At 46.2% G+C, this 22,225-nt stretch overlaps 1 long non-coding RNA gene across 1 annotated transcript in view; it reads left to right on the top strand.

The window, feature by feature from the left end:
• LOC108923787 (uncharacterized) overlaps window positions 1-19,515 on the top strand; it is a 37,779-nt gene extending 18,264 nt beyond the window's left edge. Inside the window, exons 2-3 of the long non-coding RNA XR_001965247.1 lie at window positions 19,245-19,295; window positions 19,377-19,515. This is a non-coding gene — a long non-coding RNA (uncharacterized LOC108923787). The remainder of the gene's footprint in view (window positions 1-19,244; window positions 19,296-19,376) is intronic.
• The last annotated feature ends 2,710 nt before the right edge of the window (window positions 19,516-22,225 follow it).

A 22,225-nucleotide genomic window follows, 5' to 3' on the forward strand; every position in this document is an offset into this window, starting at 1 on the left:
AATTAATCGGCTGAAGGTGAGGGTATTAAACAGCGCGAAGTGAGAATGAGAACAAATGAGCAAACGCGTCCAGAGCTAAGGGCTGAGAAGGGATGCCAGATCCTGTTGTGTGACTCCCCATACGCTCTCCTTCAGCGGGACCCTTAAAGGCAATCATGCTGGCGTGGGCAGTGTTATTTGGAGCAGAGCAGCTGAGCAGAACCCGCTGATGGTGTGCGTGCGCGCTAATCACTGTTGCGTTGCTAGCGACAACCCCCCACCTCCGTCCATGACAACAAGGGGCTCTTTCCAGGGGTTAACAAAACAGCTCCACAACACATGATTGGCCTTTATGAGGCTGAAGCTGGAACTCAAGGCCTACAGATGATGCTAAAGAGCCAATAATGACAGCAATTCATGGCAATCCAATTATGCAAACGGGAGTCTAAACAATTTCATCATCCCCAAATTAGATTGTCCTAATGAGATAAAGGCATCAATTAATCCTGCATTAATTCCAATAGCTCATTTCCAGAAAACACTTTAATATTCAAATGCAAATGAGCAACAAAAGCCTGCCGTGGGATGCGTAGAGTTCAGACCATTTTATTTTCATCTACGCTGTGTGTACACCGAGACTAATAAACAGGGAAGGGGGAAATCATTGAAATATGCTCCAGCCATAATGGTGAAACCACCCCCAACGCCTTGACTCGTACATAGCTCAGCATTGCCTGCATTGACTAGCACGTTGACTCCGGCGCTGACTCCTGAACCGTCTTCTGTCACTCCCAGAATGCATCTGGTGTCGTTTTACAGCAGGGGTGGCTTGATACGTCACCACAGGATCCCCGCCGACCACCACCCGCAGGCAGGACAGCTCTTTTGTCACTGCGGGGACACCAGTCGGCCAGGTCGCAGGAGACCGAAACAAAAACACAGGCTGATAAGCGGCGTGAAGAGGAAGAACCATGTTTACTTCACCTTCGTCTCGCAGGGTGAATCTCATTATGGCCGGCTATTATCTGATTCAGACGCTTAAAGTCAAGGAAGGGGAATCGGATGGATGCCAAAGCAGCAGTGTGGGTCAGGAGGTTGGTCCCGCATCTCTGTTCCCTCCAGTTACGCGCCATTGCTGAGAAAAGCCCTGCGGGGAGCGCGATGGTACGAGCTGACCTCCTCCGAGCAGCTCTTGCCAACCTCGAGACAGGCTTGGCCTTGCTGGAACGGCCAGGATCAACCTAGTATTACTTTCATCGGCGCCTCCAGGTCAAGACACACGAGATACACAACACTCCAACCTGGACGTGTTTTTACGACTCCGCTCTTTGATTCACAATAATTAAATTGATTTATACTACTGCTAATACGTATAATTTATACTGTGCACCGCTTGGAAAAAAACGTTCATAAATCTTTAACGCTAAGCACCTGTTTGAAAGTCCTTTCCCATAATGCTTTCTTCAGCTCTATACCAACCATTTCATTTCCCATCCTGCACTGTAATTATGAGCCTCATAGTTTTGCTCTTTTTCTTCTCTGTTTTGACAAGCTGTAATAGTTCCCTGGTCCGAACCGGTCACACTGTCACTGGCGCCATTACAAAAGCCATTTTTATTTCTTCCTAAGAGGTCCTGCTGCCCCCCTCCCCTGCCACCCCCCCCCACCTTACTTGGAAAAGCTCCCCTAAATCACTCTCACGTGAAGGCGCTCCCCTACTTACTTAAATAGCTCCCGCTTTCTTTATTTGCTTAAGTGCATTAATGTGGAATATCGGTTTGTTTAAATTTCACTTTGAGTTCCACAACCCCGCCCCCCCCCCCCACGGCTAATTCACATCCTCGGCTCTCACCCCACAGCCCCAGTCCATCCCCCAGCTTGCCCTTTTCATAACCGCTTTATGTCATGCTCATTTACCTTTTACTCTTATTATATTTATTTCCGTGAGTCAACCAACACCTATGTCAACACCAATAGGATATTTAACGTGTGCAGGAAAGGGATAATTCTCTTTCGAAACATTCTAAAATATAACATACAACATGTGTTTGTGTGGCTTATCGGGAACATTATTGCATGGCTCTCACTTCAGCGAAGTGGATGGATGACATTTCATCTCTGGCTGCTTCTGTGTGTGGCATCGCTAGTGATGTGTGATGTCAGCAGAAGACACACACACGCGCTTCTGTGGTTCATGTTGTCTTTTTAATGCCCCTTCCCTTCAATGGACCATGCACTGCAGGCCTCCAGTTAATGGATGATCTGAAATCTTGTCTGCCAGTCAAGGTGCGAAACTGCCCCTTGAAACCACCTCTGTTCCACTATCCTGTGGGACCATACTGTCACAGGGCAACTGATGCTGCTGTCCAAAACGAATTACTCGGGACCACTGATGGGATCAGAACCAGCAGTCTTCTGCTTGCAGCTCTCTGGCCTTTACCACTAACCTACCCGCTCGTGTTACAGGAAGACGCGTCAGAGAGCGGCGAGAAGGTGGAGCTTGTTCCGACTTTGCTCAACCACCAACACGCCCCCACCAGCATTATAAACAGATCGCTTAACCCCATTGATCTTCCGTGGCCGCCGCGTTCGCGAAGGAGGCCTTCCAGTTAGGACTCAGACGGGCAGCCGCATTGATTTTGTGACAATGGGAAAAGCCAGTGTCAAATCAAGCGGCAAAACATTGCGAGAAAGTTTCAATTAGGCCTTTGTGGATGAAATTAGAGGTCACAAAGAATTCCACCACATCTCCTGGTTCTGTAATAGGCTGGCGGGCGCCAGGCTTCACCTTCACCGTCCGAGGAACGTGACGCTCGTGCCCCGGGGCGGAATGGAATATTTTCATTTGACTTCACGGCAGCCCAAAGGTGGAAGAAGCGGAAGAGTCGATCGCTCGTAAATCCCTTCTAAATCCCTTCCAGTGTATCTGTTTTTCTATCTGTTTTCCTATTCCTCATTTCTGTTTCATCAGTGTCCGCCTCTATAGCGCTTCGATAATGGATGGCTTCCTGTTTCTTGGTTGATGAAATATGCATGGAATGTATCGCAGAATGCTCCTCCGTCGACCCGATTTTCTTTCTTGTTTCGGGCTACCTGATAGAACCGGACAAGGTCTTCGGAGTCACCTGCAAGTAACCATGTTAAATGAGCAGGGATGTTTGTCCATAACACCTATTGGATTCTTCAAGGGTGCACAATTATTATATTGACCGCTCAGAATTGCTTTTATTGAGCCTGTCTTAGAAGTGTCTTTTGTATGCCCTGCACAAGAACTTTCAGGAACACTTGTTATTTGCAGCGTAAAGCGCGACAAAGCAATCATCGCCGAATTTCGAAGGATAAAAGCGCACAAAATGACATGAAAACGGAAATTTAACGGAGCAATTTCTATTTTACGCACTTTAAAAAACACTGCTTTGAAGTTGCGGACTTCATTTGCAAAACCTTAGTCATTAATATCAGCCCTGTGCGTAGTGTGGGTGTGTGTCCTGCAGTGCGAAACGGCGGTTGTCTGTTGGTCTATTTTTAATCGCCAGCCATATTCACACGTGCAGTCCTAAAATTTCTGAGAAATACTTCCCTGTAGTACCTTGTTTTTATCCGGGACAAATTCAAAAAATCTCGAGCAACTTTTTAGTGCGTGCGGTTCACGGATAAACGCCTCCGAAATGGAAAAATCGAGAGCGCTCATTTATACGCGTTGTCGCCGTAGAGGGAAACGGGGGGCGCCCATAACCGCGCTGATGTGTGAGCCCATGTTCTGGTGCAAATTTTCCCGCTTATTTAAAAAACGATTATGGATTCAGTTCATCATCATCATCATTATCATCGTCACAGTCCTAATTGTTTGGCAGCCAGCTGTCGAGAGTTTTGATAATTGAGTAATCTGACATTGCGAGACGGCATCCTGAAACAATCTCACATCACGGGCGAATGCTTGTTTACCTAAATGAGGGACGTTTCTAGGGGAGAAGCGATTCGGTGATTCAGATCCGGATCCCACAGATTTGCCGCTTATTGATGAATTGCCAATAAAGTTCTGCTCATGTGTACTAGAAAAATACTGAAGTGCTCTGAGCATTAGATGTTACAGTTCATTACCATGTATTTGCCTAAGCCAATGAGTAAATTGTTGCAATTAACACTTTCTCAACAGTAAGATCCTGTTTTCTCCAGTTTTAAACAGAAGGTAATACAGAAATGTGCTCCATTGAAATTTTCTAATTAAAACCGATTGGGATTTTTGGACGAGACAGAACGTGGTGGCATGTTGGTGCAGCGCTGGTGCCTCGCAGTACCTTGCCTCCAAGTTGGACGTTGGTTTAAATCCATCTCTGCCTGCTTGTGGATTGTTCGTTCTCTCCGTATTCCTGTGGGTTTCTTAACACATGCGTCTCTATGCTTCCAAGATCAACTTCGAAGCACCGTAACCCTGCGTTAGGGCAAACCGTTATCGATATTGAATGAATCGTATTTGCGAGTCTGTTCCTTACGACCTATGAGAGTTTTTGTAAGTTTCTTCGCTTATACCGATGATGGAATTTTTGTCAGCGATGAGCAGTGATTGCAGGCCTTTGCTCCCGATTTAGTTTGAATTTTTTATTAAAAAAGCAGCACAACACTGCAGGGTCTGGTGTTGTGTTCTAACGATTCTTCTGACCTTCCAACCTCCCAGTTTCCTGTTTGCCTGCGAGAATCCACGCACTATGTGAGTATGCATCTAGCGTGCCCAGACCTGTTAATGGTCACAGGGGTCTTTCACGGTCATTTGAATTGGAATAAAGGCCACTGCGGCTTTTCCTGGCAGCTTTAATCTGAGTGATTTTATTCCAGTCACCGTTTGTTGCCCACGATTGCTGGTGCACATCGGCTAATTACATAAAGAAACCCAGTATTGACAGGTGACCGCATGAATATTGATCGCTGGTTGCCGTCACGTTTTGCATCTCAAACACAAACTAATCATTTGGTGTTCCTGCTGAGGGGCAAAAGAGAGACAGTTCTCTGCTGGGCCGTGGTAAAATTTTGGGTCCGAAATTTTTCTTTCGCTGTGGCGTAAACATTCCCGACTTGTTGAGAGATAAGGATGAGGATGCCTATCTAAATTTCACGGTTGGCACAAACATCACAGCGCCTTTGTTGCTGGAGACATTTTAGCCTGCGACTAAAATTGTGGCCTGTGGCATCTGAGATTTTTCGCTTATGCTCTCAGAAAATAAGCTACCGATCTAATCGAGTTTTGCTTATTAGCTAACGTTATCGCGGAGCACGATACAATGCTGTGAGATACGATCTCTTCCGCGCAGTCCCCAGGTTCTACAACAGTTTCTAGCCTATGAACTCCGTGAACTAGGATTTGTCTTTAAGAGGAAGCCATTGTCATATAGATGGTGTGTACCTATGTCCGCGTTGGCTAATAAAATTTGGTTCGCATCTAATTTATCCGCTTTCTTACGCTGGATTGCATTGATGTGATGTATGGGACCAGCTGCCGAATATGAACCCACCTTTCGGGTGGTTTGCTACGCTGGGCCCTGCCCTTTAATCCCACGGTGGGTTCGTGTGTCTGTGGGTCTTCCGTCAGACTCACCATAATTCATAATCAGTAGTGCACATTCCTTAGGGCACCAGTTCAGAGGTCCAGAGCGACAGGCCTCTTGTGCGCTCCCCAAAAAGGCTGCTAAGCAGACCGCTCTTCACGGAAGGCTGAGGTAGAGTTTATCCGGTCTGCAGGAAGTATTCTGCTTCTCCATCACGAGCCATCGGCGGGGCTTTCCGAAGAGCGAAACGTTTCTGAGAATCCACTTGGAAATACTGCAGGTGTGCTTCTCTTCCACCAAAGACCAAACCTTATAACAGAAAACAGAAAAAGGACTCGCTAGCCAAGCAGGTGGAATCATTTAAAAGTGATTATTATGGCTCGGGCAGCGGCCGCCATGCCTTGGACCGCAGTGTGCCTCGGTAGCCTGATTAACAGATAATGGCGGTACCGGGTGCCAATGCGCTCTCCCCTCGGACCTGCGGCGCGGGCGCGGCTGCCAGCCCCTCCCGCTGATGTATCGCCCACCGTGTGCCAGGGGTCCAAGGAGAACCGAAGAGGGTGAGATGGAGAACGGGAACGGAAGCGACATGCGCCACCCCCCCAGCCCAAAACCTATCTATCGCCCTCTCTCTTTCTCGGCACGGAAGTTATTTTTCATTACTGCACGCTGGCAGTAAATCCCCAGCTCCTCGGACTGTGGTCCTGGGCTGAACCCGTGACCTCCCCGTCTCAAATGGCGCTCCCAAGGTCCCCTGCTCAAGGCTGCCAAGCGCGGCGTGGCCACAGCCGCGGCCCTGTAATTCACCGCCTGCTAGATCGCCTGCCAGCAAGTATTGATTTTTGTTTCCCAATCTCCAGGAGAGAAGGAAAGAAAAGATTAAAAACACTTTGTCAGTTTGGAGTTGAATGCGAATTCTGCACGGGGGGATACCTTGGAGCGCGAGGGGTCAGGGCTGAGGAACGTCTTTATGGCTTTAACCGTTTCTCGACCAGAGAACCACCCCCTCGTACCGACAGTGCCCGTCACGGAGATGCCAAGGGCGCCATGTGGAAGGCAAGGTGATTGCAGCCCTATTTGTACCACTTGTACGCCTTATACATCCTCACATATTGGACTCCTGATTGGACACGGATACCGAAAGATGGCTGATCCCTCAGTGTTTGACTGATGCTCATTACTCTGTAGCTAAACCAATTTAGCTTTGGCAGCACAGGTAAAGCAATGATCTGTCCTCTGTGTCTGCCATGAATACCGGGGGACGATCAATAGTCTGTGGGCACAAAGAGCTAACGTTGAGCTGCATTTGAATCCATAAATTGCCCGCTGAACCTGCAACCCTATATTGTCTTAATGAGTTATTTCATTTGGGTCCTCTCAGGAAGAGGGCCTCTGCGACGTTAATGACCTTAACCCAGCTTAATGTTTGCAAGGACATTCCCCGTGGAAAAGTGCACGGATGCCTTTTTTTCCCCCGTTCACCGTTTTGAAGCATGGTTTCTCAGGCCCCTGACGTTTCATCAATGTTTGATGGGCTGGCAGCCGCGTCTCCGTGTGCACCCTTCCTGAGTGCTGAAAGCCCCCCACTCCGCCCCTGACCTGACATGAGATATTGTGACGTCTGGTCTACATTAGTTGCCATAACCCATTAGGGGCAGTGATGAGGGGCAGCAATGGGGGGGAAGGGGTGACATTTCTCCCACTCCTCTCTTCATCGTCTGCCCCTTCATTTTTCAACACCCTCCCCCCCGACCCACCGCCTCCCTACGCACACCGTGCTCCCGCCGGACCAAAGGGAGTTATTTTTTCCTTGGTGCACTAAAATTCCATCAAGATCACACACTCCGTGTATGTACACTTTAAAATGTGTGCATTCATAACTTTCCAGGGGCCGAGCTGTGACGGCGTGAGTTACACCTCATCAACGAATGGCAAAAACACAAGTTAAACACGAGTTTACACCACAGCCGCTCCCCAGCTATTCATGAACTTCAGTTCACGTCATTCGGATTCCTCTCTGATTAGTTTGGAGAGGTGTGATGAAGCAGCGCAGAATCTAATCGGGAGTTCTGTTCGAAGAACGGGTGCCGCCCCGTGTTCCGGTGGCATTTACCTGTGTTGTATTATTAAGTGATATTTGCTGACGCAGCCGTGCCTTCCCATTGGGACGGGGCCTGTCTCCCTGTCAGCAAAGTGTTCATCGCGGAGATTCCTCTGACAGGTCTTGTCACCCTCCCCTCCAAAAAAACATGTTCCACGTTCAAATATTTAGGTCCCGTCAGCACAGGAGTATCACCTAATGTAATGTGCGACCGACTGAGGGGATTGTTTTGCATTTGTTAAGTGGTGTTAATTAATTGGTAAAATCTCTAAATCCCTCAGTATATATATCTGAGAGCAACGAGAATGAAATGAGTGAGGAAGGAGCTATCGTGAAAGTAGACCTAACATGTTTCCAGCAAGTCTTTTGAAATTCCTTGTGATTTTGCCTTTAATGGTTTTATGTCACTAAATAAATGTTGTGTTAATTCATGCCTTAGACTGCGAATCGTCCTCTGTGGGGTTTCTTGGTATTTTATTTAAGTAAATTAAAGCACTGCATCAAAAGTTTGAATCCACTTGCTGAAGTTTGATCAGGAACTGAGCCCACATGTCTTCCAGCTCTTCTGCTGCAATTCCCAGAGATGCAGGGTACTTGTAGGTTGCTTTGCTCTTGCTCTGCTCTCCAATTCCTCCCATAACGTGTCACCCAGGTTGCGTAGATGTGCTCAAACTTTTGACTGGTACTTTAAATGTCATAAATCCTCTAAATGTGTTCCCAGATGCACTCGATCAGTAATCAGTGAAGATTTCTGATCGAGGACAATGGTCCTAACTCACGTACACAGGTATTCATGAATGCTTTTCGAGCAAAACTCTCGATTACACGGCAAAGTACCCCATTAGAAGGATGTTTTCTGTGTTCCCCTCAAGACTTACACAGTTATTTAATCACAGCACTTCCTGTCCCTTTTAAGCTGTGCATCTGACCGGCGGATGGCTGTCAGTGTCGTATTAGTGTGCGTCAGAGTGTTTTGTATATTCATAGCCTGATGCTTTGTGGGGCGCAGCTTGCCTTAGGACCTGGGTGGTTCTGACACCAAAGCAGAAGTACTGTGAGGCCACATTCATTGTGCTGTTTCATATTCATCCATTCTATCCCGCGATGGACCGGCGTCCCATCTGGGGTGTACCTTGCCTAGCCTGGCACCATATGCTTCCGGGTAGGATCCAAACCACCGAGACCCTGAATTAGGACAAGCAGCTATCCGTACCGAGTGAGTGAGCGAGTGAGCGAGTGAGGGATATTCATCCATTTTTATTCCTAAGGAGAAGGAAGCTGTTGGGATAGATCAGTTTAGGCTTATTAGCTTTCGCAATGTTGAACGGAAAATTTCTCTGTGGCTTCATGGCGAAGTCGGTTGGACTAGGTCCTTGTGTATAGTCATTGTAATAGACACATGGGGTGTGATATCTTGTCCTGTGTATCTTGAATGTCATTCATGTTGTATCAGACAAAACGAAGCCTTGGTCCAAATGGATGTTGATGCCCCTCGCAGCCTTACGTGGTTCCCCTGTCTTTGAGGGACACATACTGAATAAAATTTTTTTCTTTCTTTCTTTCTTTCTTTCTTTCTTTCTTTCTTTCACAACCCTTCTCCTAATTAAAATCTAAATAGATTTTGGTCTTTCAATCCATTCTCCATTGGCTAATATTGATGACACTCCTGTATAATCAGGTTCATTGACATGGATTTTTAACGAGGGTCTAAACAATGAGTGTGTATGTGTGCGCGCTGATAGTCATTGGGGGGCGGGTTGTTTACCAGCTCTTGTGCTGATCCTGTCCCTCTCGTGTCCCTGCCAGCCCACCAACTCCCCCACCCCCCTCCCTCAGCCCCCATCTCGTGGCCAGGTGAGTGTCCATGCGCGCCTTTTCACTGGGGACTCCTGCTCATCCATTCCGAGACATTCGGCTTTGTCCTGCCTCCTGGCACCTGATCCGCACCAGATGTTCACATACATTATCATCTTCTTACAGGGCCACGTGTGCGGTGTGAGCTCCCATTCTTCATGGGAGCACTGTGCGCTCCTGGCACTGGAGCAATACACTCCTTAAATGGGGTTTTACTAGACATAAAAAAGGTTTTGTTAAACTTTAGGCAGCATTCTCCAGGGAGATGCTCTTTACAGTTTGAGTGGGCCTTTAATAAAGAAAACCCTGCTCATGTAATATGCTAATAAAAATTAAGACACATTTAGAGCAGCTTAGACTCTTAAAATATCTCTTTAACAATGAGCACAGTGAAACGCAGTCCTCTTTTTCATTTGTTCACTTAAAAATCATGAAGGTACCACAGCCATCTTTATGGTTTTTCGCACAATATTAAAGTGATATGAAAGGCGGGGAGGGACAGCATATGGTGTAGTGGTAAAAGCTGCTTAAATTTCACCTCTTGCTGTAGTACCCTTGAGCAAAGTACTTACCCTGAATTACCCAGCAGTATAAACAAGTAAATAATTTCAAATAACTAAGTGTTGTGAGTCACTCTGGAGAAAAGCATCAGCTGCAAGAACAAATGAGAAGTCAAAACCTATGACTCTGTTTCTGATAGCAGCAAAGAATTAAAAAGTGCAACAATAGCCTTGTGTGCTGTAAACCATTTTAATACTTACATGGGGATTAAACAGTGATTGAATTATACCGTATAATTAAAGGTTATCTGTTCAGGATTGCATTCCTACTGACCACCCTGTTTGATTGTTCAGAAAAATTATGGACTTTGCGAATGTTCATTCTAATTTCTGTATTGTGAATGTGGAATAGGAGTATTGTGAGGGTCTGGAAAGCCTGGCAAATCAAAAGAGTTAGGAAGCCGGTTGTACATGTCTTTCTGTGGATTGGAAACGAAAGTGCGGGCAAAAACGACCATGCTGCCCTTGGTGCGGAGCCCCCACTGCGGATGGAGTCCTTGAGCTTTTCGACTGGTGTCCTCTTGACGATCTCTCACTCCTTCATCAGGTCAGTCGTCACTCTGTTAATGACGAAAAATGTAGGGGGGTCAGAGTTAGATTCCCGTCAAAGTCTGAGTGCGGTTCTAGGAGAAACATCGGGGAGCACGGGCAGTGTTGCGTGGCATCGCCCGCAAAGCTTGCTGCTGGAAGCCTCCCTCTCGGTCCCCGGTGTGTTGGATGGCCGTGTGCAGGTGGCTTCAGCAGGTGATGGGAGAGGAGAAAAAAAAGAGCGAAAAAGAGAACTGCACACTTACACAAGTGTGTTGCATACCCAAGGCCCAGGTGGAATTGGAGCAAGCTGTTCTCACCAGCACACCCCTCCCCACCTGATCCCCCCCCCCCCCCCCCCCCCCCCCCCGGCCGCCCACCATCCAGCCCACCGTCAGCAGGGCTGTCAAGCAAGCACTACTCATAATGAAGGGAAAAATATTTTATTCAGATTTATTAATTTGAAAATGAAGCATGCCTGTCGACATAGGGACAGGTCTTCTCAATCTGTCATCGTTGAGCCACACGCCGCTGACACCGGGATTCATTTGTCTTGTCGTCTCTGACAGTCGGATTCTCCCAGCGCTCTTCCGAGCGGGATCGCCCAGGGATTTTAAGGCGGATAAAACGCACTCCGACAAGGAACAGCCTCTTTATTAATGCAAATTACCCGAGAAAAATGCTCACAACAGCTACTGGGCTCCAGATTCCTGCATCACTCACATGTTTTAGTCTGAATAGAAATGAAGGCCCGGAGTGTGGTGCTGTGGAAATGGCTCCTGTTGGCTCTGATGGAAGGACAGGCAGCCGGCGGCCCCGACGCTACTGGCACGGCCGGCTGAACGCGCACCGCTTCGCTGGCCGGAAACCTGCCTGCTTCCGCTCCTCTGATTTCTCCCCAGGTCCTCCCACGAAGCCCTCCGTTTATAGCGAAGGGTCGTATATTTAGCAAGGGCAAACTGGAGCGCGGAAATGATAAAACTCATCCGAATTTCCAAAATGTATAATTCATAATGAAAGACATACTGTATGTTTGGTCTGATTACGTGTCCAGTACTCATTGACATGGTTCTCAGGTACTTAAGAGCGCATGAAAGCGCTTCATCTGATCCAATAAACCCATATTCTGAAGGGTAGAGGACACACCGCGGTATCCACTCCACTGTGTCGCGAGACCCTTTCATTCAGAGGTTAGCTGTAAACAGCTAATCGTCCTATCACTTCATTCATTCATTCTCCAGAACTAAAATGTGTTTATTTTGATGTTGACTGAGGACTGGATGGAAAAGACCAGAACAGCGCATTCAGTGGCGCTGATATATATCATAAAAGTGGCTGGTTTCTAATTGTTTCAGTTCACGTGTTTCAGCGCCATTTTTTTGGCAGAACGGTCGCTGCTGTGCGTAGGAAAGATTGTGGTATCTGTCCCACCTTTTTACCTACATGTGTTCTGTGCCAGTGGACGTGCTGCCGTTTGTAATGACTTATGTTACCCTCCTACCTCTCGGACCCTCCTGCCTCGTTTGGAAATGAAAGCCTCTATAAGGAACTTGCTATGGCACATAACCTCAGCTCACCGGCGACTCGAGATGCCCGCTGCCTTGGCACCAGGAAGTGCTTGGGGGGGGGCGGCACGCTGCTTTCCAGCAGTGTCCTCTGACATTTAGCTCCCCTTACCTGCTCTCCGAGGGGCTCTGAGTGAGATGTGGTCTGACAGGTCTGGCCCTCGCTCCCCCGGCCGCCACGTTCCTCGCCTCGCTTGGCAATGTCCCGCTGCCCAGGTCTGCCTCTGCGCCGTGGTCACATGGCCTGCAGCCGGGGGGCCGGGGAGCCTTTTCGCTAGGCTTCAGAGTAGAAGGGGGGGGCCTGACTTCCCTTTCAGCTCCCTTTCCGCTCCCATTCCGCTCACTTTCTGCTCCAAGAACCCATTTGCGACGCAAACGCCTAGCGACTGTGTTAATTGGGTGCTGGGAGGCGGGGCCATTAGTAATAAGACAGCTGTCAATCATTGGTAAAAGACAAGTGAGGTCAGGACTGGGCACACAGCCAAGAAGACGGAGAGCACAGATTTGGAAGTTCTTCAATACGGAAGTAATACGAGCCATTTCATGTGGAATACACAGCTAAATGTGTGCATTGCACTGACCTTGCTAAACCGTCTGCACGGCTGGACTTCTTAGCGTCATCGCCATAACCGCATGAATTCTGCACGCTAAAATTATATAGCCCTGCAGATGCCTTAAGTGTTAGAGCACACACAGTCAAATTAATTACGGTTTTATGTGTGCACAAATGACGCAGTGTGTACACCGTGGCGGAGCGTGTATATGTGAACTCAGACTTGTGTACGCGCGCGTTTCACTCTGGCGTAAGTTGATTTCACCAGCTGAACTCCTGCTCTGCCACATTCTAGTCTCTTCACACTATGAGTCATCTGGCCACCATATTACCAAGCGTTTCTTTTTTTTTTCTGCAAAGCTGCAGAGACTTTATAAATTGACTGCACAGTCCTTTGCGCCCAGTTTTACACTGTTTGTAATAGAGATGGTTTTTATATGAGCAGAGTGCCAAAAAGACATTTTAATAATGCGCAGAGGCTTTGGAGTAACTCATCAAAAGGGAAGGACTGTCACGGAGCCTGGCTTTCTCGATAACACGACTCGCATCCCCGTTGGATGGGTGAGATCCTGGTCTGCCGGTGACATCCTCTGCTCCCCCTACGCTGACCTTGCCGTCTTCTCTTCCTTCTAGTCTCTCCCACATCTTCCCATTTTTAACACATCTTCTCGGCTTGCCTCCATTTCGTCAATTGCCTTCATAATTTTAAAAGCCTTTTTTATGCCGTTGTTTTCATTCATATAGCAAATGGAACCATAATTTAATATTTTAATGCATGTTAATGTGTTGTTTAACCTTCTAGCAACAATCAGCTGCCTGTAAAAGGTTAACCTTGAATTGCGGCCAGGAAAGGCAGCGGCTCAGCGACACGTCACTCCTGAAAAACATCTCCCTCTAATGGATTGATAGTTGATTGCTCAGCCCATCTCGACTTAGACGTTGTATATATTGAATAGACATTAAAACGAGCATTTCTCAATTTCTTCGCAGCGGTCCTTAGGGTCAACGGATCGCCAGGGCACATGGAATGCTGAGTCAAGCAGTGCTGCCCAATCTGTCAGGGGTTTGATTAGAGCTTAATTCTCGACTCCATTGCTGGCGCGTCGGGACTCCAGGCGGCTTCATCGCAGGTCGAGTGTAGGAGCGGCGCTGAGCCGTGACGAGAGATCTGCTTTCCCGAACCACACTTCATTCATGCATGGGGGGGGGGTGGGGGGGTGCACCGTAACGCAAACAACTGAATATTTCATCAAGGACTTTTCAGACAGATGTAGGCATATGGAGACCGAGCCCTGTTTTTTCCCTTGCCTGTTTTTCCTCTGACTGTTCAGACTGGAAGATTTGTGTCATCTGTTTTTTTTTTTTTTTTTTTCCCAGATGCTGTTATGTGGGAGTATGTACGATAGTCTGTCAAGGGGTGAACACTAGGTCTAAATTCAGGGCCATATTATTCTATTGGGAGACATCCATTTCAGCCCCAGTCTGTGGCCTGTTTGAACTCCCCTTGGGGCAGCCAATGGGATTACGTGTTCTTGCCCCGAAGCCCTCGTTCTGATTGGATAAAAAGAGTCTGTTATTCCTTGTAAACTCAATGAAACCGAGAACCTCAAAGTCGTATCGTCAGAAAAAAAAAAGAAACCTTCACTGCCTTTAGCTATAGTATGTACTACAAACACAAAAAAACAGTGCGTTGTAAAACGCAAATGACAGATATGTCTTGTCATTTCTAAAGCACTATCGCAGACCTAAATAAAGAACAGAGCATTTAATAACAAAGAAGTTGCCAGTCTCCAATAAAAGCCATTTCTTATCCGTAGCATTTGTTCAATTGCCAATTTTCTCCAAGCTGTTTAGTCTGCGAGGGCAATCGTAACATTAGACCTATTGCAGGCAAGGAGGAGAGTCGCCACGGAAACATAATCAGGAGCGTGAATAAACAAGGCTGTGATTGATGTGACAGCCCGCTCATGGAGGCATTCCTGGACTTTAATTGCAAGGAAGGAAAAAAAAATGCTTCTCTGATCTAGGGATGCACAATTACTGCAAGGACTTAATTTCAGCTGCTCGATACATAGTTTGGGTCAACAGGATGTGTTTTGTTTTGTCTTTTATGGTCTTCATGTGTGGCCGTAATGGTTTCCACAACACTTGACTGATGTAATCATAAAAACAAACATGAACACACAATTTTGCTAAATATAATTCAGCACTCATTTTCTGCAAACTGAAAGATGTCTAAATCTCCCAGAATGCTTGTATTTTTTTCCAAAAGCGCAGCTATTGTTCTTTAAAGCAACAAATATAAGGCATTCCAACAGTGGGGTAATCACCTTAACATTATGGCTCATGCAAATATATATGTAAATGTGTATTTTCCAAGAAAAAATCATTTAAAAGAGCAGCTCCCTGTTTTCATTTCTTGCCTCCACTGAAAGTTGTGTGTGGAGAGACTTGAGGTCTTTTCTGCTCCCACCGTTCGCCTTTAGCAGTATATTGATCTTTTTGGCCCATCCCACTTGCCCTTTGTCCCGCCCCACTCCACCCTGCCCCACCCCACTCAGCATTACCCCGCCCCACTCCACCCTGCCCCGCCCCACCCCACCCAGTCCCGCCCCTTGCACCCCCTCCCACTAGCCCCATTGAAACCCAGCCGGCAGCTCGTTCCCAGCTCCTTCCTCCCCCGCTGCTGCTGCAGCCCCCTCATGACTGCACGAGCTCTGCCTTTTCATCTCCCTCCTTTTCTTCCAGGATGGAACACTGCCAAGGGCAAAAAAAAAAAAAAAATGGAGGGGGGAAAAAAATGAAAACAAAAGTTCACCGTTGCTGTTTGAAGTATTCGACTGAAATTCCACAGCTTAAAGCAAGGAGTCAACTGGTGCTGACACAATGAGCCAAAGCGCAGCTCTCGTGTGAACGTGATTAAATCTTGGATGAGCCTCTCGAGTTTTGATGCATGTGCAGGGTAAAATTAAAGTTAAACCTTAGCCAGCAAATCTTAGCCAGTGCAAAATAATTTAAATCATATGAGTGACTCAATTCAGGCAAAGGCAATTTTTCATTTAACGGACACTTTTCTCCAAAGCAACTCATAATGCTAAGCTACTTACCAGGATTTCCCCATTTGTACACGTGGGTAATTTTTACTGGAGCAATTCAGGGTAAGTACCTTAATCAAGGACACTGCAGCAGGAGGTAGGATTTGAACCTATGACCTCAGAGTTTAAAGGCAACACCTGTAACCACTACACTGCACACTGTCCCCAAACGGAACGTGCATGCTGTTAAATTTGCAATAATTCGGACATGAAAGCTGTGTGTGTGTGTGTGTGTGTGTGTGCGTGCATACATAGAATCACACGTCTGCAACTATGTCTTTCTCCTAATGTAATGCGCAAATTGTATTCTCTGAGATGTACGTCGCTTTGGAGAAAAGCGTCTGCTAAATGAATAAATGTAAATATGAAACAAAGTATCTCTCTTTGGGACACGCTGCTTTAATTTTGTGTTACAGTAATGTCATGCGAGCATGTTAACCCTTAGGCCGTAGGTCCTTTCTGCTGCTTCTCCGACATGGGAAACTTGTTTCGGAGGAGCAGCCAGATCTGAAGCAGCTCCTCGTAATAGGAAATGGGACATGGCACTTGCACCGAAAGGAAAAAGGTCCTGCGCGCAGGCGGCCGGTGCCCGCCGAACACTGCAATGTGCTGCACTTCCTCTGTGCAATCAAAGCAGCCTGACCCGTTCCGCTGGGAACGGTGGGAGCGCATATTCATGTGTAACTCTGGATCAAGGATCCCTGTCCCTCTGCGTAATTGCTTTGCTCAGCCATGAAGGACGGAGAAGTGTGCCCGTTCAAGTGGCACCGAGTATGCATTACTGAAATATTAGAGGAGATGTAAGAATTTGACCTCTGACTCTCGTTTGCCTGCGATCTACCCCTCACTTGAACTCGTGTTTGAGAAACGTTGCTCTTACAAGGTTCACAAAGGTCCTACAGAAATCTGCAGAGGCCCCTTAAACAATACCTGCTTGTGTTTTTAAAGTCTGAATGCATTGCACGATCACGAGCTCGGACGGTGCCGAAAGCGATGCGGGAGGCAGTTTAACGAAGTCTGAGACGCTCGTGCACCTTCCTTCCTTTACTTCTCTTGGGAATATAAAACTGCTGATTTAAAAAGAAAATCTTGCAAAAGTGATGTGAAATGCAGGAGGAATTTTTGCACCAACGAAACCAAACATTTAATATGCATAAGTGTGTAATTTTTATCATGCACCAGGGTTTATTAGAATTTTAATCTGATCTTTTTTTTTTGCTATATAAATATGGTAACAACGCATCAATTTAAACTGAGCCAAATTTCGCCTTGTCAGCTCAATAAATACACAGTTTGCAGTTTTTTTGTGGATGAACTGAACCATTTTAGCTCTGTAAATGCGGCCTCCATTCGCCAGCTATTGGCCGGGTGTTCATCATGAAGCCTTGACTGAAATGGCAGGGCTGCATGATTCTGGTTCTGCCTGATCGGCAGCCAAATGGCTCCCCGTTGCCACACCTCACCCCGTGCAGCGTGGACACGGATCTCGCAGAAGAGCACACACCATCTCTCACCCGGATGGATGGACCCATCAGTCACTGTATTGACTCTTCGATTGATTGAGTTTGCTTGGCCATTGCACCCTCGGGAAAACTGTATGTGAAACAGGGCATAGACACCCTGGGCCAGCAGAACCGATGATGGCGAGCTGCACATACATAGAAAATCAGACATTGAGCTTCGTCACACTCCTCTTGCAATAACAACAAATACAAGTCCTTCTATGAGTTTGAATGTGTGGACGAGGATTGGACACGATCACTTGTGAACTGTCCACTGTTCCGACCAGATGGGCTAGAATGAGCCGGTTTCTCCAATCTTCTCTATGAGGAGAAATGAGAAACCTCCTTTTAACTGCAGACATAACAAGGGAAGGGGTGTGTTCTTCCCACAGTGTAAATCCTGTATCGGTTAGTGTCACCGCTGTGGTGAGTATCAATAATGTTGAAACATCAATCCTGGCGTTAACGAGAAAAGCACCCTCTCTGCCAAGGTCCTGGATAAAAATAGAAGACCCACCTACTGGGTCATCGCAGGGAAGTTGTCCCTTTTTGCTTTGGTAACTTTGCTCCAACAGTAACATGTTTTACCTTGGATGGAACTGGGCCCAATGGACTGTAGGTTCCTGAGTACAAGAAAAATTTCCCTGCAATGGAACTCTTTTGCAAGTGTGTGTGTGTCCTCTTCATTGTGTTGTTTGACCATTAAGTCTAACCTACTTATAATGATACTGGGGGAATACTACCATGCTGCCATCGCTTGGTGCTCATTACCTCAAATATTTCCAACTTTGATGTCAGCTCAATCCCCAGGTGTCTGCTGGTAGAGCAAATTATGCACTACTTTGAATATCTTGAGTAGTCCCACCTCTGCTTGTCCTTACATTTCACCTTGGATCATTGTAGGACAAAACTCGGAAGGTCCCGCTTATCACAATTAATGAACCTTGTATACAGGGAGATGTTTTAAATTGAAGAAGCACTGCGGACTCGCACCAGAACGTAAGAACACCGGAGGACTTCCTGAACGGCACATAGTTTAACTGGTTAGTTTGCTTAGCCCAAACACTCATTTAGCCTCATTTGTAATACAACTTTACAAGGAGCACAGCTGGAGCTCAAGCCTTCGCATGGTTTGGTTTAAATGACTGAATGACTTGAATGACTGGGTTCAAGTACTTTGCTCATGAGTAAAATAGCCTTGTGCCTAAGGGTTAAAGCCCTTAGTCTTGGGTTCATAAGTTTCCAAAACTAAACTACCTGCCTGCCACACTTAAAATCGGTGCATCAATTGGAAAGTAACAAACTAGGTTTACTTAAGAGTCACATGTCTGCAGCTATGTCTCTTTCTCTTAATGTAATGTGCAATTTGTATTTTCGCTGAGATGTACGTCGCTTTGGAGAAAAGCGTCTGCTAAATCAATGAATGTAAGTGTAAATGTAAAATGGTATACGATGATACATTTAATTTTGTTAACCATAGGCCTGATTCTTCTCATCTGTGGTCTGTATCAAATAGCGGGATGTCCAGCCATGTCTTAGGGAGCACAGGCTTGCAGGCTTAGCTTAGGCTGAGCAGCACTCAGCTAATTAATTAATATTGTAATTTCAATAGAAACATATCAATGTTAACTAGGGCTGCAAACCAGGTGTAACCTGCAAAGTGAACAAAACGGCTAGTGAATCCTCCCTGTAAATGCAAAGTGATCTTATTTTCTGTAACTTTTGCTAATGACACGAGTAGTCTAACACGATAGAAACCTGTGGAACCTGTGGCTTTCATAAGGCATGGTTGGATACCCAGATTTCATACGTGAGGGATCCGTAAAACAGCAAACTGGGTTATCGCTCTTTCGATTCTCTATGGAAAGTCACGTATAGAATTTTTTGGTGACAATGTGTTTGCAAAACCATGCTGTACTGAACAAACTGTGCATGTCTGATTTATATCTGTCATGCTTTTACCTTAGGCTCTGCAAAGAGTGAACACCTTCTGAGGTCTTGATCGCCATATCGTTCAGGTGGGTCAGGAAAAAATAGCTGAGAGACTGTCTTTGGTGCACTCAATACAGTTTATTGTCTCTAAATGTGCTTTTTGATAGAATCTGGGAGCTAGGATGAGGCAGCTGCGCTAAGTACACACCTGCGCCGTGGCTCTCATCGTCCAGACTACCGTTGGAGAAGAGACGCCCTGGGACACAGTGGTCCCCCATCACCCCACCAGCTAGGGCAATAAAGAAGGCACCAGGTGAGGCTCTAAGCCGGAGGCACCAGCGACGCTACCTTGACCCTTCTGTGCATCTTCACTCAACAGTACAAACTCATCCAAAGGAACATTGATATTGTTATTATTATTTATGTGTTTAGAGCTTTGGCTACATATGAAATCATGGATACACCCCAAGCAGTTTTGAAACACACCGAACATTGGATATTTTTCAGATTGCATTTAATATTTCAGATAGCCAGGTCTACAGCCACCGTACTCAAGGTATAGGCTCACAAAGTAGCATGATGCCAAGGATTCAAACGGACGGGCGATGACGCTGAGCTGTTATACATGTGTTTGCCATGCCCCTTAGTTGTGCATAAGGCATGTGAGAGTGTGAGTCGAAACATGGAAAGGTGTGGTGTGGACACTTGAGCTGGTCTCTCTTTATTTCCCGTACATGGCAGTGCAGTGACCAAATCGGTGATAACGGCAACGAATGGAGGATAATAACGATAATTGTCGTCCTTTTATGATGTATTTACATTAGGGAGCCTTGTCTGCCCTCAAGCTAGAAAAAAACTGCAGTGCAAGTGATAATTACATTGAGTGTAATATGTGTAGTAGCAGTCACTGCGTGACCGTTTGATTAAATTCTGCAGTGTTATAAGCAATATTCTCACAAAGTGCGCAGCGACAGCGTGCAGCCTTGTATGAATGTTGTCGATTTCCACGATGAAAGGGAACCACATGCATGTGCTCACATTAGAAGAAGAGCCATCGCACTGAATAAGCGCGCAGTGCTGTCTGCAGTGGCTGCCTTGCTGCCTGGGATCTGTTAAGGGTGAGGATTCAGTGGAGTGTGTGGTGTACACCCACCGGGGGAAAGTCACACCTTCTATTTTTCTTAGTCTGCACACACCCCCTCGCCTCGCACTCCCCCTACCCTGTCCACACAAACACCCTCGATAAACTTCCTAACCATACAAACACACATCACAGGGAAAGTGCATCAAATCAAGGGGAAAGCGCAAATTCATTCACATGCGCGGGCAAACGACCCGGGGCGGCGAGCACAGAGCCCTGTGCGCGGCACCGACGAATGTCAACTGATGCGCCACTGACTGCAACATTGTCAGCTCCTATTTGCTCACAGCCAACTGCGCTGATGACCCAGAGTGCTGCATGGGACGTATACAAGCACAGCACTGGTTGGACCGGGGAAGTTGTGTAAGTGCCATTCATCTGGATGCCAAAAGTCAAAACTCAGAAACTGCAAACATATCTTCCTATGCAATGGGAATTGAGAGCACAGATATAAAAATAAGATCTTTTGTTTCTCAAAAATATTTTTGAACGTTAACATTCTAACACAAACCATTATAGGATAGGATAGGATGGGATAATACTTTATTAATACCTGCAGGGAAGTTCACATGCTGCAGCTCAACAGGTGCAATGAACAAGTAACAAAATAAATAACAAAATAACGAAAAAAACGACTAAATCAACATATTCAGGTTACAGATACACTAGAACTACAGTCAGACTGTTTACACCAGTGTATTGACTCCTCGTGCACCCCTATATCAACTTATCGAGGATGCAGACATGTAGAAATGTTGACTGTATATAGAAATAAAGCATGTTTTTTTCTGAAATATTTTATTTTCTATAATATAGTAATATTGTAACACATCTGGAATCCATGTGAAAAATAACCTGGAGACTACGTATAGAAATTAAACGTTACGTTAAAGCTCTACAACAGACTAAACTTTCCTCATCAAGTTTTTCCTGCAGGGATTAATAAGGTATTATCAGTCCTATCATATCCTTTCTGTTAAAACAAAGTGCTGGGAGAAATAATCGAAAGTAACGAATTTATTCCTTTATTATATTAAAAGTGATGTCATGAAGAGTATGAACAGGAGGAGCAGCCTCGCCTATGTGGGAAAGCGGCAGGAGGGATGGCGCTGTCCTCAGTGCTGTATTCCATGAGGGAATGCAAAGAGTGACACTGGGCTGCAGCTTCCACTAAAGTGTGACATCTGACAGGGCCATTCGAAGCGGCCGTTGAGTAACCAAAACCTTATTAGAGGGAATCGCAGCAGAGAGTCGCAGGTGGGGGAAGTGGTTTGCCTTTATCAAACACAAAGTTCCATATCGTGTTCAATTTGCGACCGCCGGCCAGTGCGGGGAAGAAATTGGGCACTACGGCTTCTCCCTTTCAGCTAAAAGGCAGCCATTTGATCTTTTCCTGCAGCCTCCTGCAGTCATTAATGTGTGGGCATTTTCCTTTTTCCGCCCTACAAAGTCATCAGAGAGTATTGATTTGTTTGTGGCAATTGCTATTGACTGCTGCTGATGCAGCTGTTGGATTTAAGGAACAGCATTGTTATGTGAGGCATTGAAGGTTTCAGACCAACAAGACACATTTAACAATTTAACAGGTAGGTGGACAAAAGTGTTCAGCCTGGGGGCCCCGGGTGTTGGCGATCTATTCGGAGAGATCCATGGATACACTGAAAGCTTTCTGATTGGCAAGGGCAACGTACCTGTAGGTCATATTCCTACTCTCCGCTCTGCAACTACCTTCATTTTTCATAAAGGTCAGCTATATTAAAAGCCATAGGGAAAGTTATGAGAAATATGAAAATGCACAGTGTGCACATTCTAAGTTCTATAACAAGGATGTATAAATTCTTGAGATGCATAACTCATCACTGATATCCCTGTTTT

Source organism: Scleropages formosus, chromosome 3 (assembly GCF_900964775.1).
Source record: "Scleropages formosus chromosome 3, fSclFor1.1, whole genome shotgun sequence".
NCBI lineage: Eukaryota > Metazoa > Chordata > Actinopteri > Osteoglossiformes > Osteoglossidae > Scleropages > Scleropages formosus.